The 18,057-nt window shown below is 42.9% G+C and overlaps 1 protein-coding gene across 1 annotated transcript in view; it reads left to right on the top strand.

Annotated features, from left to right (window-relative positions):
* The first annotated feature begins 6,093 nt into the window (after nt 1–6,093).
* Nucleotides 6,094–18,057, top strand: part of LOC102415943 (syndecan binding protein) — a 31,758-nt gene continuing 19,794 nt past the window's right edge. Inside the window, exon 1 of the mRNA XM_006045653.4 lies at nt 6,094–6,238. The gene's annotated coding sequence lies outside the window, so the exon portion shown is untranslated. The remainder of the gene's footprint in view (nt 6,239–18,057) is intronic.

Below are 18,057 nucleotides of genomic sequence, written 5' to 3'. Positions count from 1 at the left end.
ATCAAGGCTGTACATTGTCACCCTGCTTATTTAACTTATATGCAGAGTACATCATGCAAATACCAGGCTGGATGAAGCACAAGCTGGAATCAAGATTGCCAGGAGAAACACCCAATAACCTCAGATATGCAGATGATACCACCCTTATGGCATAAAGTGAAGAGGAACAAAAGAGCCTCTTGATAAAAGTGAGAGAGGAGAGGAAAAAGTTGGCTTAAAACTCAACATTCAAAAAACTAAGATCATGGCATGCAGTCCCATCACTTCATGGCAAATAGATGAAGAAACAATGGGAACAGTGAGAGACTTTATTTTGGGGGGCTCCAAAATCACTGCCAATGGTGACTGCAGCCATGAAATTAAAAGACGCTTGCTCCTTGGAAGAAAAACTATGACCAACCTAGACAGCATACTAAAAAGCAGAGACATTACTTTGCCAACAAAGGTTTGTCTAGTCAAAGCTGTGATTTTTCAAGTAGTCGTGGATGGATGTGAGAGTTGGACTATAAAGAAAGCTGAGCAAAGTGATTCAGTTGTACATAAATATATTTTTCATATTCTTTGCCTTTATCACAGGATATTGAATATACTTCCCTATGCTATACAGTAGGACCTTGTTGTTTATCATTCTGTATAAACCCTTGAGCTTTTTCTTAAACACTCATCACCACTCTATTTGTGTAATTATTATATTTTAAATTAATTTTTTTACAACAGTTTTAGGTTTGCAGAAAAATTGAGCAAATAGCACAGATTGTTTTCATGTATTTCCATCTCCCTAATCACAATTCACTCTTTTCCTAACCTATAGAATTAGTGGTGACTGCAGCCATGAAATTAAAAGACACTTGCTCCTTGGAAGAAAACCTATAACCAACCTAGACAGCATATTAAAAAGCAGAGACAGAATTTTGTCGACAAAGGTCTGTCTAGTCAAAGCTTTGGTTTTTCCAGTAGTCATGTATGGATGTGAGAGTTGGACTATAAAGAAAGCTGAGCACCGAAGAATTGATACTTTTGAACTGTGGTGTTGGAGAAGACTCTTGAGAGTCCTTTGGACTGCAAGGAGATCCAACCAGTCCATCCTAAAGGGAATCAGTACTGAGTGTTCATTGGAAGGACTGATGTTGAAGCTGAAACTCCAATACTTTGGCCACCTGATGAGAAAAACTGACGCATTGGAAAAGACCCTGATGCTGGGAAAGACTGAAGGCAGGAAGAGAAGGGGACAACAGAGGATGAGATGGTTGGATGGCATCACTGACTCAATGGACATGAGTTTGCGTAAGCTCTAGGAATTGGTGATGGACAGGGAAGCCTGGCATGCTGCAGTCCATGGGATCACAAAGAGTTGGATGCAACTGAACTGAACTTAACTGACTATTAGTATTGTACATCTGTCACCAATGATGGGCCAATACTGATACATCACTGCACATCAGGGTTCTTGGACATTGTACAGCAAGTTCCATTCCATCAACAATTATTTGACACCAACTGGGTGTCCTGTGGTTTCGTTCAACCTGACACTAACTACCCAGAATTATTATTAGATCCTACAAATCAAAGGACAAGATCTCTAACAAGACTGCATTCACATCACACAAGAGCCCAAATGGCATCCTCATGATGTTGGCACTTCTGTCCAACTGGTTACACATTCAGTGATTCCCACAGTGCATCTTCAAGTTTGGTACTTAGCTACTAGTCCCTGGAAGCACTGTACTTTGGATTGTGGTTTTATGGCACCCCACTCCACTACTCTTGCCTGGAAAATCCCATGGATGGAGGAGCCTGGAGGGCTGCAGTCCATGGGGTCGCTGAGGGTTGGACACGACTGAGCGACTTCACTTTCACTTTTCACTTTCATGCATTGGAGAAGGAAATGGCAACCCACTCCAGTGTTCTTGCCTGGAGAGTCCCAGGGACGGGGGAGCCTGTTGGGCTGCCGTCTATGGGGTCGCACAGAGTCGGACACGACTGAAGTGACATAGCATTAGCATACACAAATAAATTGCCAGGTAGATACATAGAGCAAGGTTTGGAAGAGTCCCCAGGGCAGGAGGTTCTCGCTGTAGACTTGGAGGTGCTTCACTCTCCTGGTACTTCGATATGTTCATTAACCAGGAAGCTCCATCAAGCCCTGGTGTTTAGATTTTTTATTTGGGTTTTCGTTACATAGGTACAATGGATAATATTACTAGCCCATAGATGAACTCACTTTTCAGCACCCTCCCCTTGCCAAAGGTTGGGGAGTGGTGCTGAAAGCACCAACCCTCTAATCTCAGGCTTGGTCTTTCTGGTGATCAGCTTCCATCATGAAGTTTTCTAGGGCCCCTTTTCCCCCAAGCCCTGCTCCAATCAGGAGCCACATTATTAGCATAACAAGGACACATTGGTCACGCATGAAACTCCAAGGGTTCTTAATGCTCCAATCATGGAACTGGGAATGAAGACTTAATATATATACATACATAATTATACTACCTGCTATCCAGAATGTCATGGATCTACCATTACAGCAGCATACAGAATAGCTTCATCATCCTAAAAAAAAATTCCCCTCTGCTTCACATACCTCATCCTTCTCCTATTTTCCAAACCACTGGAAATTGCTGATATTTTTACTGCCTTTATCATTTTACTTTTTTCCACAACATCATATAGTTGGAATCATATAAGATGTAACCATTTTAGACTACCTTCTTTCACATACAATGTGCATTTAAGTGCTTCCCAGGTGGCTCAGAGGTAAAGAACCTGACTGCCAATGCAGGAGACCTGGGTTTGATCCCTGGATCAGGAAGATCCCCTGGAGAAGGAAATGGCAACATGCATTTAAGATTCCTCCCTGTTCTCCATGACTTGGTAGTTCATTTTCATTTTATTGCTGAATAATATTTCATTTATGGATGTAGAATGGTTTATGTATTCCTTTATTGAAGGATATCACACTTGCTTCAAAAATTTTGGATGATTATGAATAAAGCTGCTATGAATATTCCTGTGCAGAGTTTTGTGTGGTGTTAAGCTCATTTGAGCAAATATCCATAAGCATGATAATTGGCTGATATGCTGAGAATATGTTGAGCTTTGTGAGAACTTCCAAATTGCCTTCCAAAGTGGTTGTACCATTTTGCGTTTCCATCAGCAATGGATGAGAGTTCCTGTTGCTCCACATCCTCCTTGGGATTTGGCATTGTCAGTGTTGTGGATTGTAGCCATTCTAAAAAGGTGTGCAGTAGTATATTTCAAAGTGTTGCTTTAATTTGTAATTCCCTAATGTCATGCTGTGGACCCTCTTTTCATACACTTAGTTGCTATCTATGGTGAAGTGTCTGTTCAGCTCTTTTGCCCAGTTTTAAACTGGGCTCTTATTGTTGAAGTTTAGGTGTTCTTTAAATATTTTATGTGAAAGTCTTTGATTAGATGTGTAATCAGATTTTTAGATTTGCAAATATCTTCTCTGTTTGTGGTTTGTCTTTTCATTCTCTATAAGAGCTTCCCTGGTGATTCAGATGGTAAAGAATCTGCCTGCAATGCAGGAGACCTGGATTCAATCCCTGGGTCGGGAAGATTCCCTGGAGAAGGAAATGGCAACCCACCCCAGTATTCTTGTCTGGAGAATTCCATGGACAGAGGAGCCTGGCAGGCTACAGTCCATGAGATAGAATAGAGTTGGTGTCTTTTAATTCTCTAAACACTGTCTTTCACAAAGAAGAATTTTTAAGTTTTAATGAAGTCTAACATTAATTTTTTTGTCATGGATTGTGCTTTTGGTGTCGTATCTAAAAATTTATGACCAAACCAAAGGTCACCTAGATTTTCTCCTATGTTACCTTACAGAAGTTTTATTGTTTTGAGTTATAAATGTAGATCTATGGTCTATTTCAAGTTAATTTTTGTGAAAGGTGTAAAGTCTCGTCTAGATTAAATGTTTGTATGTGGAGGCCCGGTTGCCCCAGTACCATCTGTTGAACTGGTACTACCCTTTGTCTGTTGAATACCTTTGCTCCTTTGTTAAAGATCAATTGAATGTACTTGTGTGAGTCTATTTCTGGGTTCTGTATTCTGTTCATTGATCTACATTTTTAGTCTTTTGCTGTTACCATACTGCCTTGATTGAGTGAGTGAGTGAGTGAAGTCACTCAGTTGTGTCCAACTCTTTGCGACCCCATGGACTGTAGCCTACCAGGCTCCTCTGTCCATGGGATTTCCCAGGCAAGAGTACTGGAGTGGGTTGCCATTTCCTTCTCCAGGGGACTTTCCCGACCCAGGGATCGAACCCAGGTCTCCCGCATTGTAGGCAGACGCTTTACCCTCTGAGCCACCAGGGAAGTCACTGCCTTGATTACTGTTGTTGTTGTTCAGTTGCTAAGCCGTGTCCAACTTTTTGTGACACCATGGATGGCAGGATGCCAGGCTTCTCTGTCCTTCATGATCTTCCAGAGTTTGTGCAAATTCATGACCATTGAGTCAGTGATGCAATCTAGCCATCTCATCCTCTGCTGTCCACTTCTCCTCCTGCCCGCAATCTTTCCCAGCATCAGGGACTTTTCCAATGAGTCATCTGTTTGCATCAGGTGGACAAAGTATTGGCGCTTCAGCATCAGTCCTTTCAGTGAATATTCGGGGTTGATTTCCTTTAGGATTGACTGGTTTGATCTTCTTGCTGTCCAAGGGACTCTCAAGAGTCTTCTCCAGCACCACAATATTAAAGCATCAATTTTTCGGTGCTCAGCTTCTTTATGGTCCACCTCTCATATCTATACCTGACTACATGATTACTGTAGCTTTATAATACATTTTGATGTTGGCACACACAAGCCTGTGACTTTGTCGTTCTTCTTCCATTTTTGGGTTGGCTCTTCTGAGACTTTTGTCTTCCCAAAGAAACTTCTAGATCATTTTCTTGATGTTCAAAAAATACCTTGTTGGGATTTTGACTGAGGTTTTGTCAAATTTATCCAGTTGGGGAAAGCTGATGTCTTGACAATAGGGAGTCTTCCTCTTCATGAATACAGACTTTCTTTCCATTTATTTGTATCTTCTTTGATTCCTATCATTAGAATTTTAGCTTTTTCCATATGGATTTTTTACATATGTTGTTAGATATACCTAAGTATTGTTTCATTCTTTGTGCTGAGTGATATTGTCTTTAATTTCAAATTCCAGTTGTTCATTGCTGTCATATAGGAAAACAATTGGCTCTTGTATGTTAACCTTGAATCCTGCAACCCTGCTGTAATTGCTTATTAGTTTTAGGTTTTTTGTGTGTGGGGGGTCAGTTCTTCGGGAGTTTCTAAGTAACTATGTCACCTGTGACCAAAGGCAGTTTTATTTCTTTCTTCCCGTTCCAGTTGTTTTTACATGTCTATTAGTTAGACCAACAACTCTTTGAAGTCTTAAGTTTTCATCTTATTGTCATCTCTTTTATGCTCAGATTTTTATTTAACCATAGGTTAAATTATCATGGCACTAAATAATTTAGCTAGAAATAAAATGCTTCTAAGCTAATGCTGTTTTTTCAAGTACTGCTACTCCATGGTAAGTATGGAAAACGTAGGTAAAATGTGCCTCAGTGTCTTTGCCCCCTAAAGAAGATGCTGTATCTACCTTTGATGTAAGCACCAAATTAAGACTACCGTATACCTTATGTTCTTAGGACAGTTCCTAATAGTTTTTCAGTTTTTGATTAGGATACAGGTATTACTTTTGTGGACTACGACACATAACCTTCAACAACCAGCAAACTTAGATCAGACAGACAAAGAGTAATAAAAACCAAAGAGAAAAGTTATAGCGCAAAGAAGGCAGGAGTCCAGAAGGGTTAGTGGGAGGAATGTTTAACAGCCTGTGAGTGTGGTGGAAGTCTAAGGCTGGCCAGGAAATCGCCGAACGACAGGTTCTCAGGACTCTGTTGGAGGTGATGGGAACCAAGTGAGCATGTGCGCAGGTGAACAGCAGCAGTAGGTGGGTGGTACAGGGCCGAAGTGCAGGAACTGTGGGGAGAGGAGCAGGTGGGCTAGAGCGGCAGGAGGTGAGAGCCGCCCCCCGCCCTGTTACCATGGGGACCGGGTCACCTGACCGGGCGCCGCGCGCCTGCGCGGGCGGAAAGCGGGGGTGGTGCGGTGGCGCGCGGCGCGGGCGGTCCTCGGGAGCGCGCCGCCCTCTTCCCTCTGGGTTTCAGAAGTCCGAGCCAGTGACCGGCGGTGGAGAGCGGGTCTCAGCGGCCTAGGTGAGCAGCCCTGGGGGCACCGGGGGACGCTCGCGCGGCGTCTCGGGCGCGGGGACGAGGAGCGGGAAACCTGGGGGACTCGGGGCCGCTGGGCGGGGGGCATTTCGGCGGCGGCCTTTCCTCAGTGGGCTCCGCTCCGCGCCCCTCGCGGCGCCCAGCCGGCCCGGGGGCGTAAGTTTGCGCGACGGCGCCCCTCTGCCCGCCCGCGGCCTTGCGGGTTTCGGGGTCCCGGTCCGGAGAGGGGGCCGGGGAGGGAGCCTGAGGCCCGGCCGGGGACGACGCAGGCAGCCCCCCGTCCGCCGCGACTCTTTTTGTTCGTGTTGGGTGGGCCCGGGGCCGGTGCGGGGGCAGCCGCCGGCTCTGGTCCCTGTGCCGCGATCCGGGTGTGCGGAGTCGCCCTCGGCGGCGGCTGCCGCGTCCGAACGTCCGGAGTTGGAGGGAGGTGGTGGTCGGCGGGCGCAGCCTTGACTTTCTGGAAGGGGGTGGGGAGGCTGCTCGCCGCGCTGGTTTGTAGAGAAGTTGGAGGAAAGGGAGAAGAGCTCCTGGCTGGGTGAGCGCGGCAGGAAACGTTCCCGGAGGGCTCGCCTTTCAGAGCCTTCCGAGCTTTCCTTCCAGGATTTCCCTATAATGACGGGAAGGCGGAAACTTAACAGCTACGGAAAGTTTCCCCTTTCACCAAAACGTGCTTATATCATCGTGGAGTCTTGTATGATGCCGATTTTAAAAAGAAATGTCTAGGTTGATCTAGTCTGTGTTGTGTATGTGGTCCGCACACCCATTTACTGTTATTTTTAATATCATGTACATTTACTGTTATTTTAAATATCGTGTGCACTTCCTAGAAAGTAGGTTTGGTTTACCAAACTCATAACATCCAGTGTTTCGAAGAAAAAACTCCTGACTAAAAAGGAAAATTACATGGAAGAAGAGCCACAGGCTGGTTAGCTGTATCTCAAATGTATATAAATGGTCAGTTTAAAGTTTGTTCCTTTAAGTTTTTCTGTTTGAGGTTGAGGGCAAACAGTAAAAATGTATGTTTTCATTTGCTCTGTTACCAACTTAATTCTACAAACTTGTTCTTTAAATGGTGTGTAAACATTATAAATCAGATTGTGCTACAGAATTAAAACAAGGGAACGTCTTTTAATAGGTTCAGGAAATAGTCATCCTGTTATAGTACATATTTATCTTTGGCAGCATTAATTTTTCGTTATGTTTGGGCATTTTAAGAAAGGATGTGAAAATGGAGACTACAAGAGGAAGCATTTACTAATAGTCGGCGGTTGAACCTACTTTTCAATAAACAGTTCCCTAAGTTGAGCATGACTCAACTATATTTTTTCCTGTTTTTGCCGGATTTAGGTACTTTTAGATAGCAAATGCCAAAAGTCTCTAAAAGGATTCCCACCCCTGCAACTGTTATGTGTAGTAATAGATATATTCACAATTATTAATGTTTCCAAGTGCTGCCAAGATTTTTTTGTGTATTAGTCTTTGAGGAAGTAATCAGTTAACGTGACTCAACGTTTAAGTGAAGAAAAACAGGGTACATAGTGGGTACTGTTCCCTTCCTTCAAGGTCCTCTAGCCAGCCTTATTCTCTATTGTAGGAAACAGCTGTTTTGCATTTCTTAGGTATCTTTATAGGGATATTTTATACCTTACAATTATGTATTTTCCCTCTTCTGTTACTTTTCTTTTTTTAATTGCGGTAAAGGACACAACTTGGTGACTGAACAGCAGGCATCACAAGTGCATGTAAACATTACCATCTTAACCATTTTTAAGTGTACAGTTCAGAGGTATTAAATATACTGACGTTGTCATGCAACCATCACCACTGTCCATTCCCTTAGCTCTTTTCATCTTGTTCTCATTAAACAGTAATGCCCCATTCTCTCCTCCCAGCCCCTGGCAACCATTTTGGTACTTTGTGTCTCTTACGATTTTGACTAGTGCAGAAACCTCATGTAAGTGGGATCAGGGTGTTTGTCTTTTTTATATTTGGTTTATTTCACTTGGTGTCATGTTTTCAGAGTTCATCCATGTTATATATTGCAGAATCTCCTTCCATTTTAAGGCAGGGTAAAATTCCATTGTGCATGTGTGTGCTGGCATACATTTGTACACAGTTATACCACATTTTGCTTATCCATTCATCTGTTGATGGACACTTGGGTTGCTTCCAGGGTTGAGCTAATTTGGGGGGAGGGAGGTCTCCTATACTGTTTTTTAAAGCCCCTGTACCCAGGGGATGCAGTTGTAAAGAGTCTGCCTGCCAGTGCAGGAGACGTGGGTTCCATCCCTGGGTTGGAAGATCCCCTGGAGTAAGGAAGGGCAACCCACTCCAGTATTCTGGTCTGGAGAATCCCATGGACAGAAGAGCCTGGTGGGCTACAGTCCATGGGGTTGCAAAGAGTCAGACACGACTGAGCAGCTGAACATGCACATGTGAACACACACCATTTTACATTCCCACAAACAGTGAATTAAGCGTTCTAAATTTTCCACATCCTCACCAAAACTTGTTTGTTTGGTTTTTTGAGTAGTTGTCACTCTTGTGTATGTGAGGTGGTATCGCATAGTTTTGATTTGCATTTCCGTAATGATTAGTGGTGTTGAGCATCCTTTCTCGTGATTGTTGCCTATTCCTCTATAGTCTTTGGAGGAATGATTATTCATGTTCTTTGCCAATTTTGTTTTTGTTGTTTTAGGACTTCTCTAAATATTCTGGATATTAGTCCCTTATCAGATATGACTTACAAATATTTTTACCCATTCGATGAGTTACCTTTTTATTCTGTTGATAATGTTGTTTGACACAAAAAGTTTTTTAGTTTTCATGAAGTCCAGTATGTCAATTTGTTCGTTTGTGACCTTTGCCTTTGGTGTCATGTCCAAGAAATCATTTTCAAATTGAATGTCAGGAATGTTTTGTCCCATGTTTTCTTCTAAGAGTTTTATTGTTTTAGGTCTTACGTGTAGATCTTTGATCCATTTTGAGTTTATATATATATATATGTCAGATCAGATCAGATCAGATCAGTTGCTCAGACGTGTCCAACTCTTTGCGACCCCATGAATCGCAGCATGCCAGGCCTCCCTGTCCATCACCAACTCCTGGAGTTCACTCAGACTTACGTCCATCAAGTCAGTGATGCCATCCAGCCATCTCATCCTCTGTCGTCCCCTTCTCTTCTTGCCCCCAATCCCTCCCAGCATCAGAGTCTTTTCCAATGAGTCAACTCTTGGCATGAGGTGGCCAAAGTACTGGAGTTTCAGCTTTAGCATCATTCCTTCCAAAGAAATCCCAGGGCTGATCTCCTTCAAAATGGACTGGTTGGACCTTCTTGCAGTCCAAGGGGCTCTCAAGAGTCTTCTCCAACACCACAGTTCAAAAGCATCAATTCTTCGGCGCTCAGCCTTCTTCACAGTCCAACTCTCACATCCATACATGACCACAGGAAAAACCATAGCCTTGACTAGACGAACCTTTGTTGGCAAAGTAATGTCTCTGCTTTTGAATATGCTATCTAGGTTGCTCATAACTTTTCTTCCAAGGAGTAAGCGTCTTTTAATTTCATGGCTGCAGTCACCATCTGCAGTGACTTTGGAGCCCAGAAAAATAAAGTCTGACACTGTTTCCACTATTTCCCCATCTATTTCCCATGAAGTGATGGGACCGGATGCCATGATCTTCGTTTTCTGAATGTTGAGCTTTAAGCCAACTTTTTCACTCTCCACTTTCACTTTCATCAAGAGGCTTTTGAGTTCCTCAAGAGGCTTTTGAGTTCCTCTTCACTTTCTGCCGTAAGGGTGGTGTCATCTGCATATCTGAGGTTATTGATATTTCTCCCGGCACTCTTGATTCCAGCTTGTGCTTCTTCCAGTCCAGCATTTCTCATGAGGTACTCTGCATATAAGTTAAATAAGCAGGGTGACAATATACAGCCTTGATGTACTCCTTTTCCTATTTGGAACCAGTCTGTCCCATGTCCAGTTCTAACTGTTGCTTCCTGACCTGCATACAAATTTTTCAAGAGGCAGATCAGGTGGTCTGGTATTCCCATCTCTTGAAGAATTTTCCACAGTTTATTGTGATCCACACAGTCAAAGTATACACACACATATATATTTATATGGTGTTAGATAAGGGTCCATCATCATTCTTCTGTGTGTGGTTATTCAATTTTCCCAGTGCCATTTGTTGTAAAGATTGTCTTTTTCCTTTGAATGGTCTTTAGACCCTTGTCAGAGATGATTTGACCATGTATATGAGGGTTTATTATAGGCTGTCTCTTCCATTGGTCTGTGTTTGTCTTTGTGCCAATACTATACCATTTTCAATACCATAGCTTTATAGTAAGTTTTGAAATCAGGACACGCGAGTTCTCCAGTTTTGTTTCTACGATTGTTTTTAATTTCTTTTAACAACACTGTTGTCGTTTCCATTGTACAAGTTTTTTACTTCCTTGATTAAATAAATTCCTAAGTAGTTTATTATTTTTGATGCTCTTGAAAATGGAATTGTCTTTGTGTTTTTTCCTGATTGTTCACTGTTTATGTGTAGAATTGCAATTGATTTTTGTGCCCTGACTATCCTGTTTCATTGGTGAATTTATTAGTTCTAATGCTTTTTTGTGGAGTTGTTAAGGTTTGCTAAACTTTAAGCATATAAGGTCATATCTGAAAATGTAGATAATTTTACTTCTTTTCAGAGAAGGAAATGGGAACCCACTCCAGTGTTCTTGCCTGGAGAATCCTAGGGACGGGGGAGCCTGGTGGGCTGCCGTCTATGGGGTCACACAGAGTTGGACATGACTGAAGTGACTTAGAAGCAGCACAAGAGGGTTAAGGGGCAGATTTCTGGACTCTGTTTCAGACTTACTGTTTCAGTTTCTGGGTCTAGGACTCAATTTCTGTTATTAACAAGATTTCCAGATTATCCTTATGGACTTAAAAATTGAAGATGCTAGGGCTCGCATGGGGTCTCATTGATAAGATGGCTCATTATGTCTGCCTCGCAAATGAAGAATAAAATCACGGTGATCCGTGAGACTGACCAAATTGCCCAAATGGCATTTTGTTTTCTCACTGGCCCCTATCTTCTCAAAGCTGTGAGACCACCAGATTCCAGACCTTCAGCTGCGTAACCACAGGACTCAACTACAGGCTAAAAATTAACCATCCTTTCAGAGAGTTTTTCATTGGTGGGGCATAAGAAGGACCCCATCAGAAAGGGAGGACACTGGTTCTCCTTAAGAGCCAGTCACCCTCTCTTTTTCCTCTAATAAATTTCCCTTTTATTGCCTGACTGCTCAGCTTACTCTTTTTCTCTGCACTCGCCTTAAGACACGATGTTTGAGAACCTTAAGCAGGTTTTTTACTATGGTAGTACTCTGGGCTACTTTTCTATAGAGCATTTCAATTGTTTCCTGTGCTGTGAGGTGATACTTCGTTGTGGTTTTGATTTGCATTTCCCTGATGGTGTTGAACACCTTTTCATGTATCTGTTGGCTGGCTGTCTTTGTGAAAATGTCTGTCCAGCTCCCCTGCCCAGTTTTTAATTGGATTCAGTGTACAGGTCTTTCAGCTCCTTATTTAAATTGATACCTCTGTTTGATGCAATTGTAAGTGGAATTGTTTTCTTAATTTCTCTTTCTGATAGTGTATTTTTAGTATATAGAAATGCAGCAGTTTTGTGTATTGATTTTGTATCTTGCAGCTTTACTGATTTTATTAATTCTAATAGTTTTTGGTGAATCTTAGGTTTTCTTCATATTTATAATGTGTTACCTGTAAATAGTAAGTATTTTACTTCTTCCCTTCCTTTTGGACGAGTGCCTTTTCTAACTTTTGCTTACCTAGTTGTTCTGGCTAGGACGTCTAGTAGTGTATTGAGTAAAAGTGGCAAGGTGGGATTCTTGTCACTGCATTTTACACCACCCCCCCACCCTTTTTATGCTTTTGATGTTACAGTTTACATCCTTTTATCTGTGTTGCCCTTAACAAATGAGTGTAGTTACAGATGTTTGATTTTTTGTCTTCAGTGATTATTCTAGCTTTATAAGTAATTAGTCCACCATCTTGATAGCTTTAGGCTATTCTAAATTTTCTATATTTACTTTTACCATTGGGATTTAAACTTTGTTTTCCTGTTACTAATTAGCACCTTTTTGTTTCAACTTAAATCTCTTTAAAATTTCTCTTGAGGCTGGGCTAGTGGTGATAAACTCCAGTATTTGCTTGTCTGGGAAATTCTTTACCTCACCTCCAAATCTGAAGGACTTTCTGGGTGGAGTAGTCTTTCACTTGTTAGTCCCTTCTGTCCTAGAGTTTCTGCTGAAGAACTGCTTAGTCTTTTGGGGGTTCTCTTGTGCATAACAAGTTGTTCTCTTGTGAGTTTTTAAGAGTCTTTCCTCGTCTTGACATTTGAGTTATAACATGTCATGGTGTGGGTGTCTTCATCTCTTTTTGGAACTCCCTGAGCTTCCTGGATCTGAGTGTCTGTTTCCTTCCTCCAGTTAGGGAAACTTTCAGCCATTGTTTCTTCAAATTGGTTACCTCTTTTCCTTCAGAGACCCTTACGATGCGAATGTTGGTAGCATGGTGGTGTCTCTAAGTCCTTTAAGCTGTTTTCATCCTTTTTTCTTTCTGCTGCTCTGACTTGCACTGCCCTGTCTACTGGTTTGTTTCTTCTCTTCTTCAAGTTCGTTTCTTCCTGCATCCTGCTTCCTCTAGTCTGCTGGTGAACCCTCTGTCATATTTTTTCAGTTTTCATATTTTTTAGTTTTAAGATTTCTGCTTGCTTACATTTTCTGTATCTTTTGAAATTCTTACTTTGTTCATATGTTGTTCTCCTGAACTTAGCCTCTATTGTAACTTAAAACCTTATCGGGTAAATCACTTGTGCGTACTAAGTCCCCTCAGTCATGTCTGACTCTTTGCAACCTCATGGACTGCAGCCCGCCAGGCTCCTCTGTCTATGGGATTCTCCAGGCAAGAACACTGGAGTGGGTTGCCGTGCCCTCCTCCAGGGGATCTTCCTGACCCAGGGATCAAACCTGTGTTTCTTACGTCTCCTACATTGGCAGGCGGGTTCTTTACCAGTAGTGGCATCTGGGAAGCCCAATTTTTTAATTGAGGCTTTATCTTGGTCTTTTGTTTGGATTCTGTTCTTCTGTTTCTTCATTTTTCTTGACACCCTTTTTTAGATAAAACAGGCACCCCATCTGATCTTGAATGACTAGTCTCATAGGAGATGAGCTTTCTCATTCAGCCCTGCACTTGTACCTTGTTGTATCTCATACCCTTTTAATTTTCCAAGCAGCCTACTTTATTGCTTTTGGCTCTCAGTAGCTGAGGCTGTGCCCGGGTCTGTCACTGGCCCAAAGGGGAGGATCCCAGTCAGCACCTAAATTCAGGCTGGTGCGAAGCAGACCCAGACCCTCAGGCAGCAGCTTTTAAAGCATACAGGTGCTCCCTCTGCACTGCGCCTGGCAGGAGAGCCAGCTGCCTGTGTCTGTTTGCTGCGGTCCTGTTGAGCTGAGGAACACAAGCCCTGCTGACTTCCGGAGCGAGGCTGTCCCGGGATGTTCCCTATGGGTGACTACCTTGGCACTAGGTCCTTTCTCAGAGACACTGGCTACCACGGATGGGGCAGAGTGGGGTGCAGAGATGGGGCCTGCTGGCCCTTCCAGGCTTTGGAGAGAATTATAGCCCCTGGGTGTATGTTTAATTAGAAGCCTGCTTGCTCTTCAGGCCACAGCTATGAAGATAAGGTAATAGATCTCTTCTAGAGAGTCTGGGGTGTATTCAGTCTGCTGTCTTTACACTGTGCCCTGGAGAGAATCTGAAGAACTGTTTTCTCAGTAGGCCAGCTGATGGGGCACCAACTTGAAATGGGTTTCACAGTTAGACCATCACAGGGTCGCACCTGGGTGCAACCAGGACCAACTGAAAGCCCTGTTGTCCTCCTCAACAGACACAGCCTGCTCTTGGCTTGTCAGTGATGGGGCACTCAGTTAGGGTCTTCCTGGATACCTGAAGCTGCCTTTGGGGTGAGTGTGTCGTATGGGTTCAGTCCCTCCCAGGTGTCCGTCATGACAGCCGCTCTCTAGCCCAGTTGCCTGCTCCTCATCCGTAGGAGCACTTGCAGTCCTGTGGGACCCATGAACGGACGTCTTGCTGACCACCAGAGCCTGGCTATCAGGGGGTGTCCCTGGTGGCAGCTACAAAAGCCGGAGCACCTGATGTGTTGTGCTGGGTTTTTTTTTGTTTTGTTTTTTTTTTTTTTTAAAGATAACTGGTTCTGCAATCCTGAATTTTCATCATCCTAAGATTTCTTAAAAAAAAAAAAAAAAACCTTAAGACTAAACAAGTAGACAAGTATTGTTTTAACTTTTAAATGATTGCATGGTTTTAAAAAATTTATTTTTATTTATTTGGCTGTGCTGGGTCTTAGTTGCAGCACTCAGGATGTTTTAGTTGCTGCTTGTGGAATCTAGTGTCCTGACCAGGCATTGAACCCGGACTGCCTGCATGGGGAGTCAAAGGGGAGACCAGTTTAGTGGGTGGTTTGAGGGAAGGAATGAGTCAGTAACTCAGAAAAGGATGAGTACTGCCATTTCAGGTGATACTAACTAGATGACTTTACCAGCATGTTTCCTACTTCAAGAATCAAAGCATCGCAGCTAGAAAGATATTCACAGATAAACCGCTATGGTATTTGAGTCCTTGAGGTCTTTGGTCTGTGTGCATAAAGTTAACTGCAACATTGCCCTGAGGAGGTAGAGGTCAGAAATCTTAATGCTGAGGCAGAATCCTCAAGTATTATTTGTCTTTAGATGTTCTGGAAAAACCCTGAGACTGTTCCAAGCATTGAGAAGCTTCTTAGTAGAATCCAAATTGGGGGCCAGTGCTGGAGAAGACCGTCTTGAGAGTCCCTTGGACAGCAAGAAGATCAAACCAGTCAATCCTAAAGGAAATCAACACTCAGTATTCATTGGAAGTGCTGATCCTGAAGCTCCAATACTTTGGCCACCTGATGTGAAGAGCCGGCTCATTGGAAATTTATGCTCGGAAAGATTGAAGGCAGGAGAAGGGGACGACAGAAGATGAGATGGTTAGATGGCATCACCGATTCAATGGACATGAGTTTGAGCAAGCTCTGGGAGATGGTGAAGGACAGGGAAGCCTGGCGTGCTGCAGTCCATGGGGTCGCAAAGAGTTGGACACGACTGAACAACGGCAGTGGGATGCACAGGGGTACAGAGGCCTTGAACAAGGCACGGAGAGATTCAAGGAGGCTGCAGAAAGCATAGAGCGGGCCAGATCTGGGCTGGGGTCAGTGAGGAGCACCAGTTCTTTCCAGGAGTTAGACCAGTGAAGCCATGCTGTCACAGTGAGGAATGTGCTGGCTGGAGTAGATGCAGAGGGCCTGGAGCACTGAGAGCTAAGCTCCCCTCCTCCTGGTTCTCCAGGCAGCTGAAGGGAAGGCCTGGACCGAGACTCCTTTCTTCACTTGCTACAGTGTAGTGTTTATCTGATCGAGTCCTAAGTGAGAGTGAAGTGAGAATTTTGACACTGATGTAATGCAGGTATTTTCAGAATCCTCTTAAATCTCATTAGTGGTCATTCTGAAATTCCAACCATAATTAAAAGGATATCCAGTAGCTTTGTGGTTCTTCACAGAGGTCTGAGTGTTTTTCACATTTCGCATTAGGTCAAAGGTTTAAATACTCCATACAAGTGATTCAGAAATAACGCAAGAATTTATTGTTCTCATGGAAAGCTGTTAATAGTGTTCAGAGTAGTGGCTGCTGCTGCTAAGTCGCTTCAGTCGTGTCCAACTCTGTGCAACCCCATAGATGACAGCCCACCAGGCTCCCCCGTCCCAAGGATTCTCCAGGCAAGAACACTGGAGTGGGTTGCCATTTCTTTCTCCAATGCATAAAAGTGAAAAGTGAAAGTGAAGTCGCTCAGTTGTGTCCGACTCTTAGCGACCCCATGGACTATAGCCTACCAGGCTCCTCCATCCATGGGTTTTTCCAGGCCAGAGTACTGGAGTGGGGTGCCATTGCCTTCTCCGCAAAGTAGTGGACTTGTTGGGAATTCCCTGGTGGCCTGGTGGTTGGGAACCTGGATTTTCATGGCCATGGCCCAGGTGCAGTCCCTGGTTGGGGAACTGAGATCCTATAAGCTGCATGGCAAAAAAAAAAAAAAAAACAAACCCAAAAACCCAATGAAGGAGTAGACTTACAAGACAATTATTTTGCTCTCCCTTATTTTGATGATATTGTCTAAAATATTTAATAAACATTTGTTTTCTGTCAGAATAAGACATTGTGTTAGACAAATGTGGTCCTTGATCTCAAATAGCCAGAGTTAAACATAAAATAGCTATACTGAAAGGCAGAGGGAAACTGCTGAACTGAGAGAAATATCAGACTAAGTTCATCAAAGGTGACCTCACAGAAGGGGCTCTTGACTAAGATTGTGATGGAAAAGCCCTGGAAGGACATTCCAGGGAGAAGACAAAGCTTTTACAAAGATACCGAGGCACAGAAGCACGTAATGCTTGGAGTGAAATTGGATGAGATGAGACCACAAAAATCGTTTCAGGTAAAATGATTGAGGAATCCTTTGTATTTTATAAGAATAGTGGGATTTAAGGTCAGTTTACTTAAACTGACTTTTTAAAGAGTGTAAGTTGGGGTGATACTTGCTGCTGTTTTAAAAAATGCTGTATCTTTTCTAGGCCTGAATGACTGTGTGTTGGTGGGAGGGGGAGTAATGAGTGACCTCAAAGCTGTTCAAACAACGTCAGTTAATATTTGAAGAAAAGCTTCTGTGGGGAAAAAAATTTTAGAAAACTACTCTTGAGTTTTAAACCATTCATCCAGTTCATTTTTCATGGAAAAAAAAAAAAAGGGATCTTGTAGGTGACCAGTGGCAGAACCAAGAATAGAACTAACACCTGGATTGCTAGTCAGCATTAGTCTCAGTGAATTTAGAATGGTTTTGTTTATGATGTTGATACTTTGGTTGAAAGTATCAATAAAATGTGATTAAGGAGAAAACTTCTAGAGAACTGATCTTTGGAGACACAAAAGGTAACTGTTTTGTTTTCCTGGATTAATAGGGTTAAGACATATTTGATTGTGCTTTTTTAAGAATTTGCATTTTATTCACAAACCGAGGCCCTATTCTCCTCTGCAAAACTGTATCATGCTACTTCTCTTCAGCGTTTTATTGGAGGTTCTATTCCAGGGCGGTTAGGCAAGAACAAGGAATACCTAGGCAAAGGATTTAAATAGATGTTTCTTCAGAGAAGATATACAGATTGGCCATCTAGGTTCGTGAATATCCTTAGTTAATAAGGAATTAGGAATCAATCTACAGTCAAGTGCTGCTGCACATCCACTCGGACCGCTGTAATTGAAAAGACCGACAATAGCAAGTGTGTATGAGCCTTTTATATAAGGGATTTGAGCATCTACAGACTTCCATGTATGCAGGGGAGACTTTTAGAACTAGTGCCCCGCAGAGACCGAGGGACAGCGGTATTGTAGTGGCCAAGTTAGGGAAAAATTGGAACCCTCACACCTGTTGGTGGGAATGTGAAATAGTGCAGTCACTTCAGAAACCAGTTCCTCAAAAAGTTAAATACAGAGTCACCATATAACCTAGCAGTTCTACTCTTAGCTGTGTCCGAAGACAGTTGAACATTATATGTTTATATAAAAACTGGGGTGTAAATGCTTGTTAGCCTTATTAGCAGCATTATTCATAAGTTAGAAAGTGAAAAGTCACCCAAAA

Source organism: Bubalus bubalis, chromosome 15 (assembly GCF_019923935.1).
Source record: "Bubalus bubalis isolate 160015118507 breed Murrah chromosome 15, NDDB_SH_1, whole genome shotgun sequence".
Taxonomy (NCBI): domain Eukaryota; kingdom Metazoa; phylum Chordata; class Mammalia; order Artiodactyla; family Bovidae; genus Bubalus; species Bubalus bubalis.
Note: the sequence above shows the minus strand (reverse complement) of the source record. Positions and strands in the feature narration are given on the sequence as shown.